The sequence below is a fragment of the Ostrea edulis genome, chromosome 6 (assembly GCF_947568905.1).
Source record: "Ostrea edulis chromosome 6, xbOstEdul1.1, whole genome shotgun sequence".
Taxonomy (NCBI): Eukaryota; Metazoa; Mollusca; class Bivalvia; order Ostreida; family Ostreidae; genus Ostrea; species Ostrea edulis.
In genome coordinates, this window is record NC_079169.1 from 93196673 (window position 1) to 93219877 (window position 23205).

A 23205-nucleotide genomic window follows, 5' to 3' on the forward strand; every position below is an offset into this window, starting at 1 on the left:
TAATCCGTTGAAACATTCATTGGACATGAATTACTGCAAAACATTTATGCGATATATAAGTATGTTGTTTTCATGTTGTTGTTTTTTTTTTTTACCAAAGCACTTGTTTTCAAATCACTTACCAGTCTCTGACTGATTAGTCAGTTACAGAGAACGTTGACTAACTATGACGGACTTACTTCGATCAGAAAATCTCGTTTGACAATTTTTTATTTTTATTTTATTTTTTTTTTACAAAATGAATAGACACATCTAAAAATTACTGAAAAATACTTCCTTCCGTGCTGTCAGCAATTCATGCTTATAAATTGTTAATCATTTCCCTGGAATTGGTAATCTGTTCCCTTAGATTTTTCCCCCAGCGTAACCATGATGTAAGTTGGATGTGAGTACGTCTGGGATCAACGACCCTTGACTTCACTACAATTGATACAAACAGCCTTTTAAAAAAACGATAAGGGGGACGGGTTCTAACAAAACGGCTGGTGCTTCTTGGGTTGTCTTTCGAGATATTAAAGATTTGTCACTTGTACAGATGTCCAATAACCAGTTTTGGTTGATTGATTGTATAACGTCCCACCCAAGAATTTTTCACTCATATAGAGACGTCACCATTACCAATGAAGGGCTGCAAAACTTAAGCCTATGCTCAGCGCTTACGGCCTTTGTGCAGGGAGGGGTCTTTATCGTGCCACACCTGCTGTGACCATGGTCTTGGTTTTTGCGGTTTCCTCCGAAGGATCCGGGTTAGAATAGGTCCTCAGTACCCCTTGCTTGTCGTAAAAGGCGACTTAATAAACGCTACAATTTCCCAAATCACTCATCTTGTCCATGAGAGTTAGAAATTTGGAAAAATGAATTGACCAACGTAAATGTGATGGGACTTTTCCCCATCGCGCGCGCGCAAAGGCGTAAAAGTAGCCATGAGCATCGCGCATGATGAAGACCAAATATACACGATGTGTCGTTTGGTTCACTGTTGCCTGACGTCAACAGACAATTAGGTCTGCATCACATTCGTACAAAATTTTACCCTGTTCAGCCCATACTTGAATTTTTCAACACCAGAATACAGACTGAATTATGTGATTATTGATGTTGCCCATCACAGACTCAGGTTACGGGTGATACTTCCGAATCAGGCCGTCAGTTTACGAAGTTTAAATTTACTAAAAAAGAAATACATGCCGTCAACACAAGCAACATTCTTCATAATAAAAAAATCAGTTTTGTATTCCATCATATTTCAAATTCAAGTCTACGCCTTGTATTTCCTACCTTGTCAGAATGGATAAAAAGTATTAGAGGAATATTAAAATCACTTGCTAGATAAATCACTTGATAAATCAAAAGAAAGGTATGTACCATCTATCCTTTTGTGTTGAATTAACCAGAAATGATGAAAGAATTAGATAAGTTAAATGAGGATTGATTGGTTGATTATGATTTCATAATTTGACAATATTTCGGCCATTTTATTGGCAACATTGTGTGTGCAATGTTCATTATTACAATTTTATTTTAAACTTGGCTTTAATTCCACAGTTGGTGATCCAACTTGTATTCAAAGTTCCCCAACAACAGACGAAATTCTTCAGTTTAAAACACATTTAATATCCCAGTCAATGAAACAAATAAATATGAGTTACCGGATTCCTAAACTTCACGAAACCCCTTACACATAGATATACAAGTACATTGCTGGATCAAGTAAATGTTCTCCAAAGCCCCTATCTTTGCTCCTCATTACAGAAATATCAACTGCTTTGAAGGAGAAACTTCAGACGCATTGTAACAAAACATGATGCGAGAAGTGGTGTAAATAAAACGTGGATTCTAAAATTTCCAAAGAACTTTTAGTAAATTTAAAAACACAAACCTTTTCCCAAATCAACAGCATTAAAACGTATGAATTTTCAATACTTTACACGACCAATCCTGGCTTTAAATTAAATGTTAGGCTCTTTAATTTTCTTCAATAAAAATGGAACACGGAAATATTGATATAAAAATTACTTTCCTAAACACCACTCTGATTATACGCACAAGTACTCCAAGATTGATATAAAAAGATGCTGGAGTTCCTAATTGACAATATCCCTGTGATCCTTGGAGATGAAGTCTTCCAACAGACTGTTGGGATATTCCCATGGGCACGAATTCTTCTCCTTTATTAGCCGACTTGTTTTGATATTCTTATAAGTCAGAATTTATTCAAAAGCTTCTACATAAGAAGAGAAAAATCTTAGCACTTAGATATCTCGACGACGTTTGATCTATTTTCATTCATATGTTGATTCGATAAATCCCAGTGAACTCGAAAGAAAAGAAATCGTAATCTTCCATATCTACTACATATTTGGATATCTTATTTAACATTATTGTCAACGGTAAACTGACTACTCAACTTTATGACAATCGGAATGACATCAGCTTATCCACAGTCAACATCTCATATTTGTGAAGTAACATTTCATTATTACCTGCATGAAAGGTGAATGTAATGAACAGTGATCAATCTCATAACTCCTATAAGGAATACAAAATAAAGAGTTGGGAAAACACGGACCCTTGGACATACCAGAGGTGGAATCAGGTACCTAGGAGGAGTAAGCATCCCCTGTTGACCGGTCACACCCGCCGTGAGTCCTATGTATATGGTGTTTATGTTGGTGTGACCGGTCAATAGGGGATGCTTACTCCTCCTAGGTACCTGATCCCACCTCTGATGTGTCCAGGGGACCTTGTTTGTCCTACTCTTGATTCTGTATTCTTTATGGGCTTTATGAAATTGATCACTGTTCGTTATGAAAATAATAATTTTTTTTGTTTTATTTATAAAATGAATGCAATTTATCGTATGGAATGTAATTTATGACCATTATGTTTCGCAAGTTCAAAACTGTGGGGGAAATTTACATAGTATAGGAAGGGGTAATATATTTAAACTTCGTAGATAGTAGAAAATGTACAAGTCCTTCATGTTTTAGGAATTGCATTTTGTACTTATTACAGCCAAACTGGTCGAAAAAATATAAATCAAAAGTGCATCCATTTTTATTTTGTTTATACCAAGTGTCCTTAAATGTAACATTTTCACCTAGTTTTGATAAAATATCGTTGTTCAGATTTCATACAAATGAACTCAGATCTGATAAAATTTCATGCAAATGAACTCACGAATTTACCAGGCACTACTGCAAGCACATTTTCATTTAATTTTTGTTTACTGGGTCAGCGCATTTTCATTATATAATAGAAACAATGTATGACACACTATATTCCAACAATATCTCAATAAAAATGTGTTGAACAGTACTCTTAGCACTTAAACAACTAGGCCTATTGAGAAAAAAACTGAATGCATGAAAGGTGAATATAACGTACAGTGATCAATCTCTTAACTCCTCTAAGCAATACAAAATAGAGAATTGAGTAAACACGAACCCCTGAATATACCAGAGTTGGGATCAGTGCATAGGAGGAGTATGCGTCGACCGGTTACACCCGCCATGTGCCCTATATCTTGATCAGGTAAACGGAGTAATCCGTAGTCAAAATCAATGTGTCAAGAACAGCCTAACAATCGGTATGAAACACGTCAGACAGCATTTGACTTAAAGATAGGTTGTATTGGCAAACTAGATCGTTATATAGCACACCCCGTACTAATTTTGAAATCCTAGGAATACTCATCTGTCAACATATTTCATGTTGACCCACTTTCACACGAATAAAACATCAGGCTAAGTTTTCAATAAAACTTCTATAGATAGGCTGATCTACATCTAAATGATTATTTCTTGGTAGATCATTTCGCCCACTGATATTGAGTCGATTATAAACGAAGATATGTGATTGTTTCAGAGCGTAAACATCATGAAGTGAAAGAGTTCTCTGAAATAAAACAGGGCATCAACGATATTGTGATCCTGGTTTATGTGAGGTACCTGTGACAAGTCTGGGGTTGTTTGTATATTGTTTTGTGAAGACGTCACCAGCAGTGGGTAATTTTCACCTATACATGGTGCTTACGGTCGTATTCTCAGGTAGATCGCTCTTTACGAGATGATCTTCTGAGCGATTAGCTACTATACGTTATATAAAAGCTTGGAAACGAAAGGTATGTTTGACACGTACTCTCATCAATTGAATTATCCCGAGGGCATCCCTTTCGAATAGGTTCTTAGTACCCCTTGCTGTCGTAAGAGGCGACTAAATGGGGCGGTCCTTTATACGAGACCACAAAAAACCGTGGTACCGTCTTACAGCAGGTGTGGCACGATAAAGATCCCTCCCTGCTCAAAGGCCATAAGAGCCGAGCATAGGCCTAAATTTTGTAGCCCTTCACCGGCAATGGTGGCATCTCCATATGAGTGAAATATTCTTGAGAGAGTCATTAAACAAGATACTTTAGTTTATTGCACTAAACATTATACACTAATATTGTTAAATGAAAGGTGAAGATAACGAACAATGATCAATCTCGCAACTCCTATAAGCAATTCAAAATAGAGAGTTGGGTAAACATGGACTCCCGGATACACCAGATAATTTTTTCTGAAGTTTATGTTAAGTGAAATAAATGAGTAAGCTTGAAAAGGTTGGTCTTTACACTTTAATAGCCATTGATACAGGATTCAAATTTGCATCACACATCACTTGGACAATAAGATTTATTGAATGATGATTTTAGCGATAATATAAAGATGTTCATTTTATTCATCAACGTTTGGGGATTTGATTCTAATTTGCACCCTATCATTATACCCAATAGTATTGGGCATATAGGCATTTGAGCTAAATCTATTAATTATGGACCAATCATTTGACTCAATAGGCACGACAATATGTGCATTGACCATATCAAGAAGACAGCAAATCATGTCATTTATCAATTGTGCAGACACTTGGTCTGAAAATATTGCGTACATCTCCATCCATGAACTTGCCCGGAAACTGCCATTTGAATGAAACCGCAACGCAACCACGGCCTGAAGCGTTACCTCTTAGTTGGGTGTTGGTGTAACTTGAAATTGTTGGATGAGTGGCCTTAAAGCAATACAAGCTGTAACTGACGGCAAATAAATTGAAAAAATAAAAAACAAATATTTAAATATATTTGTGATTGAATACATATAACTTAATAAAATCAGAGTGAATATGAGGCGATAAACCCGTCAAATCAGCAGAAAATGTCGATTCATGAATCATTGTCATCCTGTCAGTAATTCCTGTTCGTAATCTCCGATGTGCATTGACCTCAGAGGTCACCAGTTCGGAAAAAAGCGAAAGAGAGACACTGAGCACGTGTCAGATTTGTAAACAATCATGCCGATTTTATAGAAAATTCACAATCAAAATTTTATTTGAGTAACACATTTGCGTATTTATTACTTTCTTACACTTCTTGTCATTCATGAAACGATGTAATATTTTAAAACAAACGACACGTGTAGTTACTCACGTCAATTTCCGTCTTTGTATATAACCTCGACCTCAGCAACCCGATTATATTCGGCAATCCTCGTTCCCATGTCCTTGTATACAACGCAATGGCGGTTTATACGAAACGTTAATAATAATAATAATGTGCGGCATTTTTATATAGCGCATTATATAATTTGTAATTACTCTAAGCGCTTTAACGATGTAAAATGTAAAACATGATAAGATTAACCAGAACACAAAATATAACATCCAAATAAAATAAAACAATTTAAACATTACGAGTCCATGCGACAAACCAGCCTTTACTTTAAAAAAGAATATATTACAAAATATGGTTATAAGATTTCCTATTTTAAAGATATGTTTTGAGGTTTGTCCTAAAACTTTTGACAGTACCACACGAACGGATATCTATCGGTAAACTGTTCCATAGTGTGGCAACTGTTACATCAAACCTTCGATCTCCATAGGTCTTTGTACGAACGGTTTTTTTTTCTAGCAATCGTGAATTGCATGAACGCAGAGATCGTTTTGGTTCGTACACAGTGATGAGGTCGCTGATATAGGCCGGTGCCAATCCGTTTAATAGCGCCTTGTATGTATGGAGCGCCAAATTAACATAAACTCAAATAATTGAAGATAACTTCAATTATTTGAAGATATCATCAATTCATTTGATGCGCGCAACAATTGAATTAAAGATCTCTTCAAATAAATAATGATATCTTCAATTCTGAATTATTGTGCGCATTAATTGAATTGATGATAGCATTAATTCTTCAGCTGAGTTGATGCGCGCTTCAATTGAATTAATGATCTCTTCAAATGAATTAATGATATCAACAACTGAATTGATGCGCGCTACAAATCAATTGTAGAGAGCAATAATTGATATAATGCGCGCATTAAATCAATTGATGAGAGCAATAATAGAGCAACTATATAATTAAAGATATCTTCAATTCAACATATCCACGATTGAATTAATGATCTCTTTAATTGAATTGTTGCTCTCTTTAAAAGAATTGATGCGCGCATTGATTCCTTATACAAAAGCATTGTAAATGATTTAAAGATATCTTCAATTGAATTAAAGAGATCATCAAATTATTTATACCGAGCTCTAAATTAATTATTGCGAGCAATATTTCTACTAAATTGATGCTCTCATCAAATGAATTGAAGAGAGCAATAATTGAATTAATGCGCGCATCAAATCTATTATTGCTCTCATTAATTGAATTAATGCGCGCATCAATTGAATAGAAGAGAGCAATAATTGAATTAATGCGCGCATTAAATCAATTATTGCTCTCATCAATTCAATTGATGCGCGCATTAATTCAATTGATGAGAGCAATAATTGAATTGAAGCGCGCATTAATTCATTTGATGAGAGGAATAATTGATTTAATGCCCGCATTAATTCAATTAAAGAGAGCAATAATTGAATTGATGATATCTTCAAATAATTGAAGATATCTTCAATTATTTGAGTTTATGTTAATTTGGCGCTCCATATGTATGTGTGTAGTAAAATCTTGTATTCAACACGGGAATCAACTGGAAGCCAGTGCAAGGACACAAGTACCGGTGATATATATGGTCATGCTTCCTGACCCGGGCAACAAGTCGAGCTGCTGAGTTTTGGATTGTCTGTAGCCTGCTCAGATCTGTTTGGGGTAGCCCTTTAATTAAATAATACATTTCCATAGTCTATTAAGCGTGATAACACAGGAGAGCATACAAGTGTCTTGCAGGCGTCATGACCATTGATGGAAGAACAAATCCGTGCAATATTTCGTAGATGATAATAACAAGAACGAGAGATGAAACTAATATGATTTTTAAAAGAAAGTACACTGTCGAAGAAAACAAGATTTCGAACACAGTCCGAGTTGGAAATAATGGTATTTCCATTAGACAGTTGAAAAGATGGTGAAACGTTTGAATGTTTCGAAGTAAACACTATAAATTCAGTTTTTTCTTCGTTTAATTTCAGCAGGTTGACGTTCATCCAAGATTTTATATCTTATATATTTATATAAATATATATATAATATCTTTATATTATAAACGTTCATTGTATATGCTCTCAAACAATATTCCCTTGTTTATTTTGCTGAATTTTTCTTCAGATCTTGGGGATTATATTAGTTATACCGATAGGTGTTATTTAGTGCTTAGTTGGATAGTTGAAAAAATACCGTCAGTTACAGCTTGTATTGCTTGTATAAGTCTACACCAAAATGATAGCGTCGTCATCAAATTAGCAATGTCCTTGAACACTATCATGTCTTCTATGGTGATCTCGTCGTGCCACATGCGACATGGACTCAGATATTTTTTTCCCTCTTAGATCAGAAGAGATGAAGATAACAAACAAAATTAGGAGGGGAACAAACACGGGTCCCTGGATATACCAGAGGTGGGATCAGGTGCCCAGGAGGAGTAAGCATCCCCTCTCGACCAGTCACACCCACCGTGTGCCCTATATCTTGACCGAGAGAATTTCCTTTCTCCCATTTGGCTATCATGTCATATCAATCATATGGGAAAAATAAAAACAAATCCTCCGCACAGAGAGTTATCTAATACTTACAAGTACATCTTCTGGTATATTCTAGCTCTTGGTATCATTAAGGAACTAACTCTGATAAACATATGGGCCTTTCTATTTTCAATGTAAGTTCAATTCAATTCAATTCTTTATTGGCACAATAAAAGCACATGCATGTGTTGTTAGCCATGTAGTATAAGATACATACATACATATATATAAAGAGTCTCTGATATATGAGCAAATTTCTTTTCTAGATGATTCAATAAACAAGACACAGGATAATCATGTTATTTTTTGATACCATTTTCTTATATATGTTTGTATTTATAAAGGACAATCAAGTAAAAATGTTTTTCATCTTCGACACTGGTCTTACAATGGTAGCAAAATCTGTTAGTAATCTGTAAGTAATGGTATGGAATTAGAGGATATTGCGTGTTTGCACACCTGTTAATACACGTTTTATCTGCTCAGCTGTTGGCGAGTATTTCTCTGTGATCACTGCATTCATGAACTAAGTTTTAAGATAATACTGCACAGGTGCCGATGGGCAGGACTTCCGTGCTGTATTTTTTCTCTCTCTCAGTGCCTTGGGAATTTAGCGTATATTTTGACAAAATATCTAACTTAGGAGTGTTTTCATCTCATGAAATAAACAAACTGCACATAGTTCTAAACCGTTTTTACAAATGTGTTATATCACTCATAAATAATTTAGTTCATTTATCTTTTCTTTTTTTTCATACCGACCCTATTTAGTTAGTTTTAGATAATGTAGAATGCCACAGTTAAAACTCAAAAATATTATCCAGTGTATCGGCATGTTACTATCACTATATACACATAGGTAGTGCCCCTCCCCCACCCCCATATGGTTCAGAACCAAGGTTCGGGATCGGTATTCTACACATAATGAAATAATTGGCGCCAAAATATTCTCCGGCTGGGAGACTGCACAGAGAGAGGCAGTACACGGTAGGTTTTGGTTGAATTTATAAGGTTCAAACTTTTACTTGTACTGATGACAACTGTGGGTTTTAAAACTAAACTGAATTCATATAAAATATATTTTTTCAATATTGAGTTTTATATCTGTCAGTCTAGATAATATCCGTATCCTGCATTTATAATTTCTTCAGTACTATACCTATAGCTGATCCGTGTTGATGTATATCCATAAAGTCGGTGACCTGTCTGCTTTTAATTTAACACTTCAATGCATGTAGTAGTGAAGTGCACGTATACATCTTGTAGGATGGCCAGGCAATTTTATTTGCTAGTAGAAAATCATGTTCAAGTGTTTTTGTTTTATAAAAGTTGTCAAAGTCCTTTATTTTTACGTGAATTTATAAACAGAGTAAAAGAAGATGATTAGTCCATTTTTTGTTGATAACCCCTAGGGAGTGGGTAAGGATAAGATGAGATGTTCAGCTAAATTTCTGTACCCCTACAGTCATATAAAGATAAATCTCAATGTACAGTCTGTATGCACCGAGAAAACTTTAGTGTAGTACAGGAAAGTTTTCTTGGTGCATTCACGCTGTCTGCAACAGTTCATCAAAATATACAAGTTAAGAGCTCCATGGTGGAAAAATGTCATAATATTTTGTCGTTATTCAACACCTCTATTTATATTGTATGCAGAGAGGATATGATGTCAGAATATTATACAAAAACACTGCTGTAACTTTGCTAAATTGGTTGATGAAAACAATAATGGGTTCATAAATGTGAAAATATTGAAATGCTTTCTGCTGTCTGTGAACTAGCTAGACGAGTCATTTAAATGTACATATCGAATTTAATTATCTATAAAAAGAGAGGGCGAGGAATACTAATGTATATCTACTATTACTGTAATGCAATATATGTATGTAAATTACAAACAGTTTTAATGTATTGTATACTGTCTTGCATCTGTTGCAATGCAGGGATTATTGTAATTATTATCATTTTCTCCCCATCAAATAGTATGACCAAATTTTCCTGCTTTGCATTAGGATACACGGCGGTACTACTTTAGTTATTATTCCGTACGTGAAGTACTTATCCAATCCTCCATATTATTAATGAAGCCAAACCACTGTTATCTGGAAATGCTATACTGTAAATTGTATTTTAAATGCAATTTGTATGTATATTAAATATATCATGTGTAAATGTACTAATCGTGTATGATTTTCATTCTGGGCTATAATTTACATTCCGGCCCGTGTAAGTTTTGTTCAGGTCATGATTTTGGTTCGGGGCACACGGTTATCCTTTAAAACTATTGAAATATGAAATGTTTACGAACATTCTACATGAGTTTGTCGTTTTTCATTGGGTTATACAATAAAATAAAGGCCTATTGTTAAAGCCTGATTTATATGTCCAGAGCTGTGGAAATTTTTTTTTCAGAAGCCTGTCATTCAGACAGACATGTTTAACAACTTTGCCTGTCCGAACAGATTTAAGCCTGTCCGAATATTTAGAGTTAAAATTAACATAATTTATAAAACTGAAGTAACACACAGATCACAGGTTTTAGAAGTTTATTATAACATGTCTTACACTAGTTTTCAAACTCAATTTCTAATTCTCTCACAACCTCTCTCACCATTCTTTCATTCTCATCAAAATCTTGCTCACACTCTGATTCACACTCACTCTCTTCATCATCCATTCTCTTATTCCATCCCTAACACTCTGTCTCTCATCTAATACTGCTCTCTGACTCTCACTGTCACTCTCTCTCTCATCTTCACTTTGATCCCGGTGAAATTTGATCGGCCACGACGGCATACTTTCGCGCGGTTTAGTTTGCCTGGTTCCCTGTCCCTACTATGCGTCGTTGTTAGTGAGCCAGGGAACCAGACAAAAGTTTCATTTGGAGATCCTCGAGTGGCTTCCACCTCACACATTGTATAAGCCTAAAGCATTGCGTAGTGAAGTTATCTGAGGATTACCGATGCATAAGAAACGACAACTCTGGATAAAGACTGTTTACGCGGTGGCATTTTCTGTTTTTCTTGATGCGGGTGGTACAAACAACAGCGGTCATGCGGTCCGACATTTAACCAACTTATGTTGGTCACGGCCAAATTAAGCTGGTCTTGCCAGCATGACCGGCAGTTTTCCATAGCTTTGTTACGCGGGTAGGTTAAGGATTCCCTTATAGAATATCACAGTGCACTTTATGCCTTTACTTCTCTGAACTACCAATATATGACATCATAATGAAAAATGACGTCAAGTCACTGCAAATTTGAGCTGTTATGACGGGGAGAGTGTCAAAAACTTTAGACCTTATTTCAAACTGCCTAGAAGATGTCAGAACACTATAGCAAAATTCACGTGTCTGAATTGTATTTTAATATCTTATATGTCTGAATATTTTAAAATAGTTTGTTTAATTACCCTTGATTGAAATTCAGCGTGTTTACACTGCTTTCGAAAATATACTTTTGAAATGTACTCTGTTTTATACCAGTGATAAGAGGTAGAATTTTATGATGTGTTTATGAAAGAGTCTAGCGCAGGTAATTTATGAGGATTCATTTGAGATCTATTACGGAAATCGTAAGAGGAGTTTGTTCTCTACCCGAATCTTGCTTGGTTAAATGTTTGATGGCTTTGTTTGAATACAGATTACCATCAAATGTGTAGGTAAGTGTGTTCGTAAGTTGAACTCTTCATGAAATAAGTGTATTTTGTACGCAAGTAATGCTACAATTTTTCCCAAGCACATTTCGGGTACACAAGGATACGGTGAGTTCATTTATCAAACAAAAAGTTTAAAATAATTGTTAAATGGGCTGCGCTGAAGCGATTTATGTGAAACACTTCAAACAATTATAAATGAACGTCACGTGATCAACGAAGTCATGTGATATCATAACAGATATGCTAATATATAGCTGAGAGAACCTTTTATATAAATTGTCTGTACTTATGTAGTATATAAATTACAAGTGAAAACCAAAAACCGACCTCGCAATCCAATGTATGTTTTGAACGCATTTCAAACTCCGGGAAGCCTTAACATAGATGCGTATATTTCTGTGCTTTCAAAAACCGGAAATGTAGGACAAAACAGACATACATGTATATAACAAAAGAAATTCAATATAACAATGACTTTTTACAGAAAATTGTTCTCCCCTATAGGTCTTTTCTAAATTAATCTTTTCGAACCTGTAATCACCATTACCTATCAAAAGTGGATGCAGGTGAAATGAACCCAAGAAACAAGACTTTGTAATAAATGTGATAAGTGAAATTGATGATGACATTTTTTTAAATTAAACAAACTGCAAGTCTCTGATTGATGTAAGGAAACAATGTTAATCACAGACATGATTTTTCTCCGCTTTAAAGCGGTATTCCGCTTTCCGGATTTCTCATTTCCGCTCTAAATTTTAAAATCTGCTTTTGTTAGTATTCCGGAATTTTCCGTCATTGATGAGGGTTTTACTTGTTGTAAAATGCTTCCTCAAGTTACATATGTCTTCTGATTGTTCATTGGTTGAATCGTCGTCTCGCTATTCGGTTTGTCCAATCAACAGTTTGTTTAAGTAACTGATCTCGTTTTAAAACAATGTCTGCACACGTTGTGCAGCGAGGTGGCGCTGTAAAAACTATCAATAAGGGCCTACGTAATGTATGGAAATGGGAATAGCTGGAGAAGGTAGTCAATACTGAATAGTTGGTTTTAAACCTTCACAACTTTAATATGGGTCTCTGGAGGTCATTCCTGAGGGGCTTTCAAATGTTAAAATAGCCATTTTCGGCCGGGGGTCAAGGCCCCCTGGACCCCCAGATCAGGGGCGCTGCCCCTTGACACCCTGCTGGGGAAGAACCCCCAGACCCCCCTTCAGCTTTTTTTTCTTTTCTTAGGAATCATGTCTGTAATCACCAAAACAAATGATTGATTGATTTTATTAGGTCACCTGAATTCATTCAGGTGACCTATTGCTATCTGTTTTTGTCCTTCGTCGTGCGTTAACATTTGAACATTTTCAGCTTCTTCTCTGAAACCCCTGAACCAATTTTGGCATATAGCATCTGTGGGTGGAGGGGAACAAAAATTATGAAATTCGTGGTCCCTGCCTCCCTGGGGCCTGAGGGGTGGTGGGGCAAAAACCATCAAAATGAGTGTAATTTTAAAAAATCTTCTTCTTTACTCCTGGACATCAAGAAGCCAAACTGTGGGCATAATTATAATGAGCGTTGAGCCTTCTACCAAAATTGTGAAATTCATGGCCCCTGGGGCAGGGGTTCTTGTGTTAGGGTGGGGCTCTATTGGTCATATAGTGAAAATGTAGAAATTCTTTGAAAATCTTCTTCTCTGTCTCTGGGTATTAAGTAGACAAACTAATAGCATGGTAATGATGAGCAAGGATGCCTCTTTATACCCCCCGCAACAAGTTGTGGGGGGGTATACTGGAATCGGGTTGTCCGTCTGTAGACGCAATGGTTTCCGGGCTCTAAAGCATTATCCTTTTCACCTACCGTCACCATATCATATATATGGACTACCCATGGGATGAAGATGTTCCCTATCGATTTTGGGGTCAAAAGGTCAAAGGTCAAGCACACTGGACATCGAAGTAGCAGTATGGTTTCCGGGCTCTAAAGCGTTATCCTTTCCACCTACAGTCACCATATCATATATATGGACTACCCATGGGATGAAGATGATCCCTATCGATTTTGGGGTCAAAAGGTCAAAGGTCACGCACACTGGACATTGAAGTAGCAACATGGTTTCCGGGCTCTAAAGCGTTATCCTTTCCACCTACAGTCACCATATCATACATATGGACTACCCATGGGATGAAGATGTTCCCTATCGATTTTGGGGTCAAAAGGTCAAAGGTCATGCACACTGGACATCGAAGTAGCAACACTCAGAAAAGAGGTAGTTTATACCTATTACCAACACCCTTTGGGAGATTGGGGTAAGCGGGGGGTATTCTTAGTGAGCATTGCTCACAGTACCTCTTGTTAAAAATTGTGAAATTCATGGCCCCTGGATCAGGGGTTCTGGTGCTAGGGTGGGGCTCTATAAGTCATATAGTGAAAATGCATTATTTCTTTGAAAATCTTCTTCTCTGTCCTTGGGTATTAAGTAGTCAAACCAATAGCATGGTTATGATGAGCAAGGATGCCTCTTTCAAAATTGTGAAATTCATGGCCCCTGGGTCAGGGGTTCTGGTATTAGGGTGGGGCCCTATTGATCATATAGTGAAAATGCATTTTATTTCTTTGAAAATCTTCTCCTCTGCTGCTGGGTATTAAGTAGACAAACTAATAGTATGATAATGATGATCAAGGATGCTTCTTTCAAAACTGAAATTTATGGCCCCTGGGTCAGGGGTTCTGGTGCAAAGGCGGGGCTGACCACATAGCTATTCAATGCTTCTTCCATCCAAAAGTAAAATTCTTATATTTAAACACAAACCTAATTCAAACATTGGAAGATTGTTACATGATACTCAGGTGACCTATGAGGCCCCTGGGCCTCTTGTTTTGTTTGACGTCTCTATCGAGAATTTTTCACTCATACGGCGACGCACGACACACGAATATAGTCACAGCACATATACTTTCATGCAGGAGAGTGAGTGGTTGGTGTCAGATTAATTAACCCTGACTGGCAGATGGCGCATGTAGCGGGGATATTTGGCTGCAGCATCGCTTAAAGTTTTTGATTTGAAAAACCTCAAGCTCATATGTGTCCAAATATGTGTTTGGCAATTGGCCATGGCCAGGAGGATAAGGTAAAGTTCATCATCTGTAAGGCCACAATTTAAGTTCTGCAGGGGGATCAGTGTTATAGTTGTTTGTGATACTGTTTCACAACATGCATGAAGATGATGGTAAAAGACATACCACAAAATTTACAAGTATCCAGAGAACTTTAAGGGGGATCAGTAATACCACAAAATTTACAAGTATCCAGAGAACTTTAAGGGGGATGAGTAATAAGTTTGCCGATGAATTTTCACAATCGGACTTTGAAGCAATTCTTAGGTGTTTGTCAAAATAATGAAGGGTCGCACATATTGAATACTGCAAGAAATCGTGAGAAGTCATCAGACATTCGGTGGTATCGCATATCTTTTAATTCTGTTGGTTGCAGATCTCACAATATTTTTCCAAGATTAACTGCAAGAAATCATGAGAAGTCGAAGTCATCAGACATTCAACGGTATTGCATAATATCTCTATTAATTCTGTTGGTTACAGATCTCAATATTTTTCCAAGATAAAAGGTAAAGAACTGTTTTCTATCCACTGATGTAATTACTAGTAGTCAAGGAGATTATAGGTATTCAGGAGTCTGACATTCACACCTGATGCTGAGTGTAATAATAAAGTTGCATCCTTTCACACCATAACATGACTGGATTATATATCAAAATTTAACTTTAAAAAGCAATGTATGCAATTAGGTATGACTACAAGGGCGATCTTGCATTCTGTAAACATGGGCTTGCAGAGTCTGGTGGAACAATCTGCATTGCAACCAGAAAAGGAGTGTTCTGCCCTGCAACGAAGTTTGCAAACAAAACCTTTGCACCCATGACATCTGAAATAATTACTAGAAGAAAAAAATTCATCAAAATATATGTTTTTACTTGTAAATTAAGGCTACTTGCTAATGTCAAATTCAGTAGACTTGTATGAATTATGCATCACAAAGTCTATTGTATACAACGCCCCCTATAATTTTATAATACATCGCTATAGATTCGAATAGCCTATATTATTATAATTGAAAAAAAATCAATGTATGCACCCAGTGGTGCATGAGCCGAGTTGCATAGGATACATTGTAAAGTCAGGAATGATGTGGCATATTTATAATTGTGAAGAACTAATTTCAGTTTTAAACTTTTCAGTTACTGTCCAGAAACCATATTTGAATGAAGTTTTCAATCTATTTTCGGTCACTGTGACCTTGACCTTTGACCTTTTTTCTCCAAAATCAATAGGGGTCTTGCTTTGCTGGTATCCAACAATATATCCAAGTTTCATTTGATTCAAATTAAAAAATTTCGAGTTTCTGGAAACCCAATTTTTTTTTTAATTTTAAAACTATTTTTGGTCACTGTCACCTTGACATTTAACCTATTTTCTCCAAAAATCAATAGGGGTCTTCCTTACCTGGTATATAACAATATCTTTAAGTTTCATTTGATTCGGATTTAAACTTTCTGAGTTATCATCCGGAAACCAAATTTTTCTGAAATTTTCATTCTATATTCTGTCATTGTGACCTTGACCTTTGACCTTTTTTCTCCAAAATCAATAGGGGTCTTCCTTACCTGGTACCCAACAATATATCAAAGTTTCATTGGATTCGGATTTAAACTTTGTGAGTTATCATCCGGAAACCAAATTTTTCTGAAATTTTCATTCTATTTTCGGTCACTGTGACCTTGACCTTTGACCATTTTTCTCCAAAATCGATAGGGGTCTTCCTTACCTGGTACCCAACAATATATCAAAGTTTCATTTGATTAGATTGTAAAGTTTTCGAGTTATCATCCGGAAACCAATTGTTGACGCCCAACCACCCGCCCGCATCACCAAACCAATAGCCGAGTTCAACTTCGTTGCAACTCGGCTAAAAATATATATATTTGACGTACCTATTGCATATTTTGAATGCTGTCAGCGAAAGGCGGAAATCGGGAATGTCTAATTGTTTGGTGGTGACACTATCATCGTTGTCATTCACGTTCGTGTAAAGAATATGTCAATTTGAAATCCGTTTTCCCTATCAATAATTACTATCAAAATATGCCCCTCACTGTGCAATAAACACCCCGCCACAGGTAGACAAGGTAAATTACACCACCCTAATACCACGTGACACAGGTAAACAGCAATGGCTGACTACTGTCCCGTTTTCTGATTGGACAGCCACAAAGAAATGACGCGGGATTTCAAATTCCGGTTGGAAATCGGGGTTTGTTGTCGTAAAATGGAAGATATTTATAGAAAATCGGGATTTCTGTGTATTTTTGCAATCCCTATCGGGATTTGTTTTTTCAACTGCTTCAAATCGGGAAATCCCGCACAAATCGGGAAAGTTGGCATTATGCTATTTCAGCTGGAAGAACGTTGAAAAGACTCGCACATATCAGATCTTGTTGTATTGTATTGTTTATTGGCTTTTAAGCCTTACGGCTCATCAGCATAATGCATATTCAATTACAGAGTATAAACAAAAAAGATGTATACAATGTGAAAAGTGGAGTGAATATGTGAAAAGTGGAGTGAATATTAGAGGATGGACATACATGAAGAGATCAGATCTTGTTACTATCACTTTTCTCAAAGTTTTTTGTAAAATTGTACAATTGTGATGAGATAGATTAAGATAAAAACAATGCAGTTCAATGAATCGATCAGTCGATGCTAGTAATTAAGCCCCATGTAAAAAGGAAGTGCCAACCAGAAGTGTTTTCAAAACGGGTTTCTATGGAGCGCCAAATTAACATAAACTCAAATAATTGAAGATATCTTCAATTATTTGAAGATATCATCAATTCAATTATTGCTCTCTTTAATTGAATTAATGCGCGCATTAAATCAATTATTGCTCTCATCAAATGAATTAATGTGCGCTTCAATTCAATTATTGCTCTCATCAATTGAATTAATGCGCGCATCAATTGAATTAATGAGAGCAATAATTGATTTAATGCGCGCATTAATTCAATTATTGCTCTCTTCAATTCAATTGATGTGCGCATTAATTCAATTAATGAGAGCAACAATAGATTTGATACGCGCATTAATTCAATTATTGCTCTCTTCAATTCATTTGATGAGAGCATCAATTTAGTAGAAATATTGCTCGCAATAATTAATTTAGAGCTCGGTATAAATAATTTGATGATCTCTTTAATTCAATTGAAGATATCTTTAAATCATTTACAATGCTTTTGTATAAGGAATTAATGCGCGCATCAATTCTTTTAAAGAGAGCAACAATTCAATTAAAGATATCATTAATTCAATACGGAACTTTCGGGATGTGCCGGAACGACCGATTATATTTAACTTTTATACACCACCGTCACGTGATAATAACCAATTGTAGGGCAAAGTTTACAACGATGCAAATGGTGTTGCGCTAGCAGACGGTCCGTAAAGAGCTATGCGCAGTCCTACGATGACGATTCAAGTCACTATTGGTGCTTAGTACCTGGGTGTAAATTAGATGGAAGGGAAAATGTCATTTAGATGCGTATCATTGGATGCAAGGCGTGAAGTTTTACCAATATCCTAAAGATACTCCTTAGATTTACTTCCCTCGCCAACTCACACAATTCAATCAAATGCATTTTCCTATGAATGGTTATAGTGATTCGATTCTTTCAAAAATAGTAATTGAATGCAGGAATTTTACAGCAAATTGAAGTATTCCATGCTTGTTTACTTAGATGTTATTGTAATCCGGAAGTAACATGCCCTACAAATTACGTTCAACGCGCGATAAAAGTCAGAGTGGATCCGTATCTCGAAAGTCCCGTATTGTGGATATGTTGAATTGAAGACATCTTTAATTATATAGTTGCTCTCTCTAAAAGAATTATTGCTCTCTTCAAATGAATTAAAGATATCATTAATTCAATTGAAGAGAGCAATAATTGAATTAATGCGCGCATTAAATCAATTATTGCTCTCATCAAATGAATTAATGCGCGCATCAATTCAATCATTGCTCTCATCAATTGATTTAATGCGCGCATTATATCAATTATTGCTCTCTTCAATTGAATTGGTGCGCGCTACAATTTAATTGTTGATATCATTAATTCATTTGAAGAGATCATAAATTCAATTAAAGCGCGCATCAAATCAGCTGAAGAATTAATGCTCTCATCAATTCAATTAATGCGTGCAATAATTCAGAATTGAAGATATCATTAATTATTTGAAGAGATCTTTAATTCAATTGTTGCGCGCATCAAATGAATTGATGATATCTTCAAATAATTGAAGATATCTTCAATTATTTGAGTTTATGTTAATTTGGCGCTCCATAGGTTTCACACCTATCATCCTAATTATGGAATAGGTGTGAAACTGGGATAGATCTAGTCTAAGGTATCCAGCTACAGCTAAATACACAGGGAACTGTTATCAAAACACTAGAAGCTAGACCTTAGGAACCTTGTATTCTACCTGTACACCATAGTATATTTAGTGGATACCAGTCCACAGAAAATTTGTTGTCAATACAATAGGTGCTAAACCTTTAGAACTGTGTATATTTTAAGTATCTCAGAAACTGCCTTGTCATTCATAAGAACGACTTTGAATGTTTCGTTATTTTCCTCTTTTCATTTTCTGAACAATTATAGTGATATTTCCCCGACGTCAAATAAGTGGTGGGCGCCACCATTGTTCGAGGTAGAAGGAATACTGAAACCTTGGCTGGAACGAAAATTACAGTGAAACCCGGAACCCAAATTATGATTTTAATGTTCTGGCTGGAACATGAATAGTTGGAACGTAAATTATGCGACACCATCCATCCCTAGACAAGTGAATATCAACAGATTTGAGCATGACTTGTGTATATCTTATAATGCATATAATGAAGCTGTGGACCTGCTATTTTTGTTGAAATTTTATAATTATTCAAGAATCACCACTCGCCAATTGGCATTAATGCAAGTAATATTTGTTGTGGGCGATTTAAGGTAGCGACGGATAGCAACCACGTGATCAGTAAAAATTGTGTATTTTCACGTGAATTCATTTTCCGGAATTCCTTACTCCGTCATAGAATAGTCGAAAAACAAAAAGGGGTTCCGAAAGTGTTTTGTTGCTGTGACTAACTCGCCTAGAGAAAATATGCACGTACCACATAAGTATACGTCAATATCTGTAATAATGGTAGATCAAATGTTTCATCTGTGTGAAACTTTTTGCTAATTTAAATGTTAAACCAACCACCAATCCATGTACATAGATGCGCTACGTAAACAAAGTTGTTGGTTGATACATCGTAATGTCCGAGTGCAGCATGCTGCGAGATTAAATACTGTTTATACAGTCATTGAGAGGCTAAACAAAGTTTCTTGCAAGAAGAGGAAGTTGGTGGCCGCATTCAACTTGGACAACAAAATCAGTTTCGTTTGGTGAGTGAAAAAAATGCCTTAAATTTGTATTCAAAAGTTCAACTCACATTTCCTCTGCTATTTCACAACGCGATTTGTAATAACATCTGTAAGTTTAAACACACGACATACAGTAGATGTATTATTTTGTATGTAGATATGTATTCCATGTGTGCTTAAAATATAACTCGCACCTGTGCATGTGATTGTAAACGAACGGATGTCATGTAAATGTATACCACATTTGTAAACATGGGCTCTCACAACTCTTTTATTAAGAAAATATCGTTACGAAAATAACATACCTTGAACTACATGTATAAAAGTAATGAAAAACAAATATCTGTATAGACCTACTATCTAGGGATATGAGGGAACCGGATAGAAAGTGGAGGGGGGGGGGGGGGGGGCATGTGTTGTAATTCCCAAGACTATAGTGTGTATACATATACTATTACTTTGAAATTTCAGTGACCTAAGAAATATATCAAACCTGAGGTTTCGTGTTTCACACAAACATGTAGGTTGGCAAAAACCTTTTTAAAAATAATGTAAATTAATCACAAGTCTGCATATGCCCTCTCATTGGCAAATGTATGCACTGTATGTATAAGTAAGATATGTATATTACACGTATGCCCTTCTCTTGACCCACATTTTGTAAATAAAACATATATGATAAGTCTATGGCAGTTTATGAAAACATATATACACATGTCATCTCATATTGCAATTTATAATTTTGAAACATCAGTATAAAAAATTTCACTGAATATGTGTTGCGACACAATTTTAAAATTCACATTGTCTGACGCAGTCTAATTAATGGCATAATATAGACCTAACTGTGCAAATATCAATTATGATGATCTTTTTTCTAGGCATCAGCCTGAAGACCGAGGGAGGTTAGATAGGACCAGTGCAGGTTGATGTGGATTTCGAGTCAAAAAGTATAACAGCAAGAGAGGTACTATATTTTCTTTTGATAAACATTTGTAAAGACAATTCTGAGTATATCAGATATTCATCTTTTTTGCTATATTTAAATATATTTATCTATATTTTGAACAGGTACTCCATTTACAGTGATGATGACATATCCCCTGGATCCCCACAACTCCACAAATTTAAAAATGTTTGATCAAGTTCTGAAGATTAAAGAACTATACTGCAAAATTTGGGACTTGGATGAGCAGTGGATGTTGTACAACATACTTTAAATTAAATTGTGAATTTGAGGGAAAACAAGTACATGTACTCGTGTATTACATGTACATGCCTTTTGAAAAACAATAATATTGCATAGATGTAAAGGAAATTTCAATGTTGATTATTCTTTCTTAGATATATTAGTAAAAAATGTGCACATGATAGAATATCAATTTTATAACTTCAATCAATGTGTTTGAATTTTCCTTGTAATTCAGAATTTAGTTGAAACATACATCATAGATACATTAATGTATATCAAATTTTTAGAAAAGTTTCATAATGAAACTAATTCACACCCCCCCCACCCCCCTTATACATACAGTGAACATAGACCTTCACCTGGGGAAAACTTCAGTTAGTTAATGCAATATACATGTACATGTATTCTCAGTTATCCAATAGTGAGTTTTTGGTTCATAGTGAAACTACAATTAAAAATCTTAAACTTATGAAAGACACACTTATCTGTGAGGGCAAGATGACTCAGATGGACTTATATGTAGTGATCCATGGGCAGTCCATGGGTCTCTTTCCATTGATATTAATTATTTATTGAAATATGAAATGGTTATTTTAACATATTTGGTGTATTATACTGTATAGTGATTTAAATTTCTATAAAAAATATGTATAGGTAATAGATTTGGTCCAGTTATTACAAGAAATTGTATGAAAAATAACTAAATATTTAGGCAATCATTGTGAGTGCAAAAAGGTCAACTGCAATAGCACACACTATATATCATTCTTAAATGGCTCATAGAAACTTCTAGTATTGTGAGTTTGAATGCTCAATGTGGTAATTTGGGAATGCTTAATCATTTAAGGTCAATAGTTTATCTCTGCTGACTGTATCTCTTAAAATTCATTTCTAGAAGGGAGGGGGTAGGGTTACAAAATCTGACATAGTTTCAGATAAAACCTCATTTGGTATATTTTTTTCTATTCAGTATTTTAGATACTACTTGACTTATTGTAAAAATGAAATAAAATCAGAAATTTTATGAGCAGAATTTTGTTGTTGTCAGAAAATGTATGCCTGATAGTATTTGAGAAACGCCATATTTAGGGTAAATTTGGCTAATTGCCAAGTCGAATCATCCCAATGTTTTCCTTAGATGCATTTTGAATTTCTGATCAATGTTGATTTTTTGTCTGTTTGTGTTTAATTTACATAACTATATATGACAAACAATATTTCTGGTGTCAATAAAATTTTTATTGGCTTCTTTGTTAATTTGCTCAATTTTGGCATTTCTTGCCTTTTGGGGCTGCAAAAGAGGGGATTTCAATCTCGCTTTCCTCGAAAATTAACCTGATTACTTTTGTTGAATTTTTGATATGTTTTAGGATAAAGTCAAAATGTTATGATAAATAAAATTGAAAAAAAATTCAATGAGCGGTTTTTTTGGGGCTAACTATCAATAGCTACCTTAAGGCTGAAACAATTCAACGAAATATCGATACTGTTGCAATCAATATAAACGCTCAATTCAATGTTCTATTCATTGCCTCGGTTTTTGGTTTGATACGTTTATTACAAATGGGTTCAATAAAATACATCAGGCTCGACCTGTATTTATTATTTTTAACTGCATGAGGGACAAAATAATGATCAAACTGTTTCACTGTAATCTTGACGTTCCAGCCAACGTTTCACTTTTACATGATAATATTTTCTTGCACCATTTTTTGGCAAAAGATGAATTTGGGCAATGAAGCAGGGGTGGCAATATAACGATTTCACCATTGCGGACTATTCACCGAGCAGCCAAAAGAAATTCAATTCCATAAATTTATTTGGGTTCCATTCTGTGTAAACATTTAGATTATTGTGAATTTAATTCA

The 23205-nt window shown here is 35.4% G+C and overlaps 1 protein-coding gene across 1 annotated transcript in view; it reads left to right on the forward strand.

Moving 5' to 3' along the window:
* Positions 1 to 8933: 8933 nt before the first annotated feature.
* The window catches only part of LOC125683814 (tumor protein p53-inducible protein 11-like), a 102115-nt gene continuing 87843 nt past the window's right edge, over positions 8934 to 23205 (forward strand). Inside the window, exon 1 of the mRNA XM_056142752.1 lies at positions 8934 to 8989. The gene's annotated coding sequence lies outside the window, so the exon portion shown is untranslated. The remainder of the gene's footprint in view (positions 8990 to 23205) is intronic.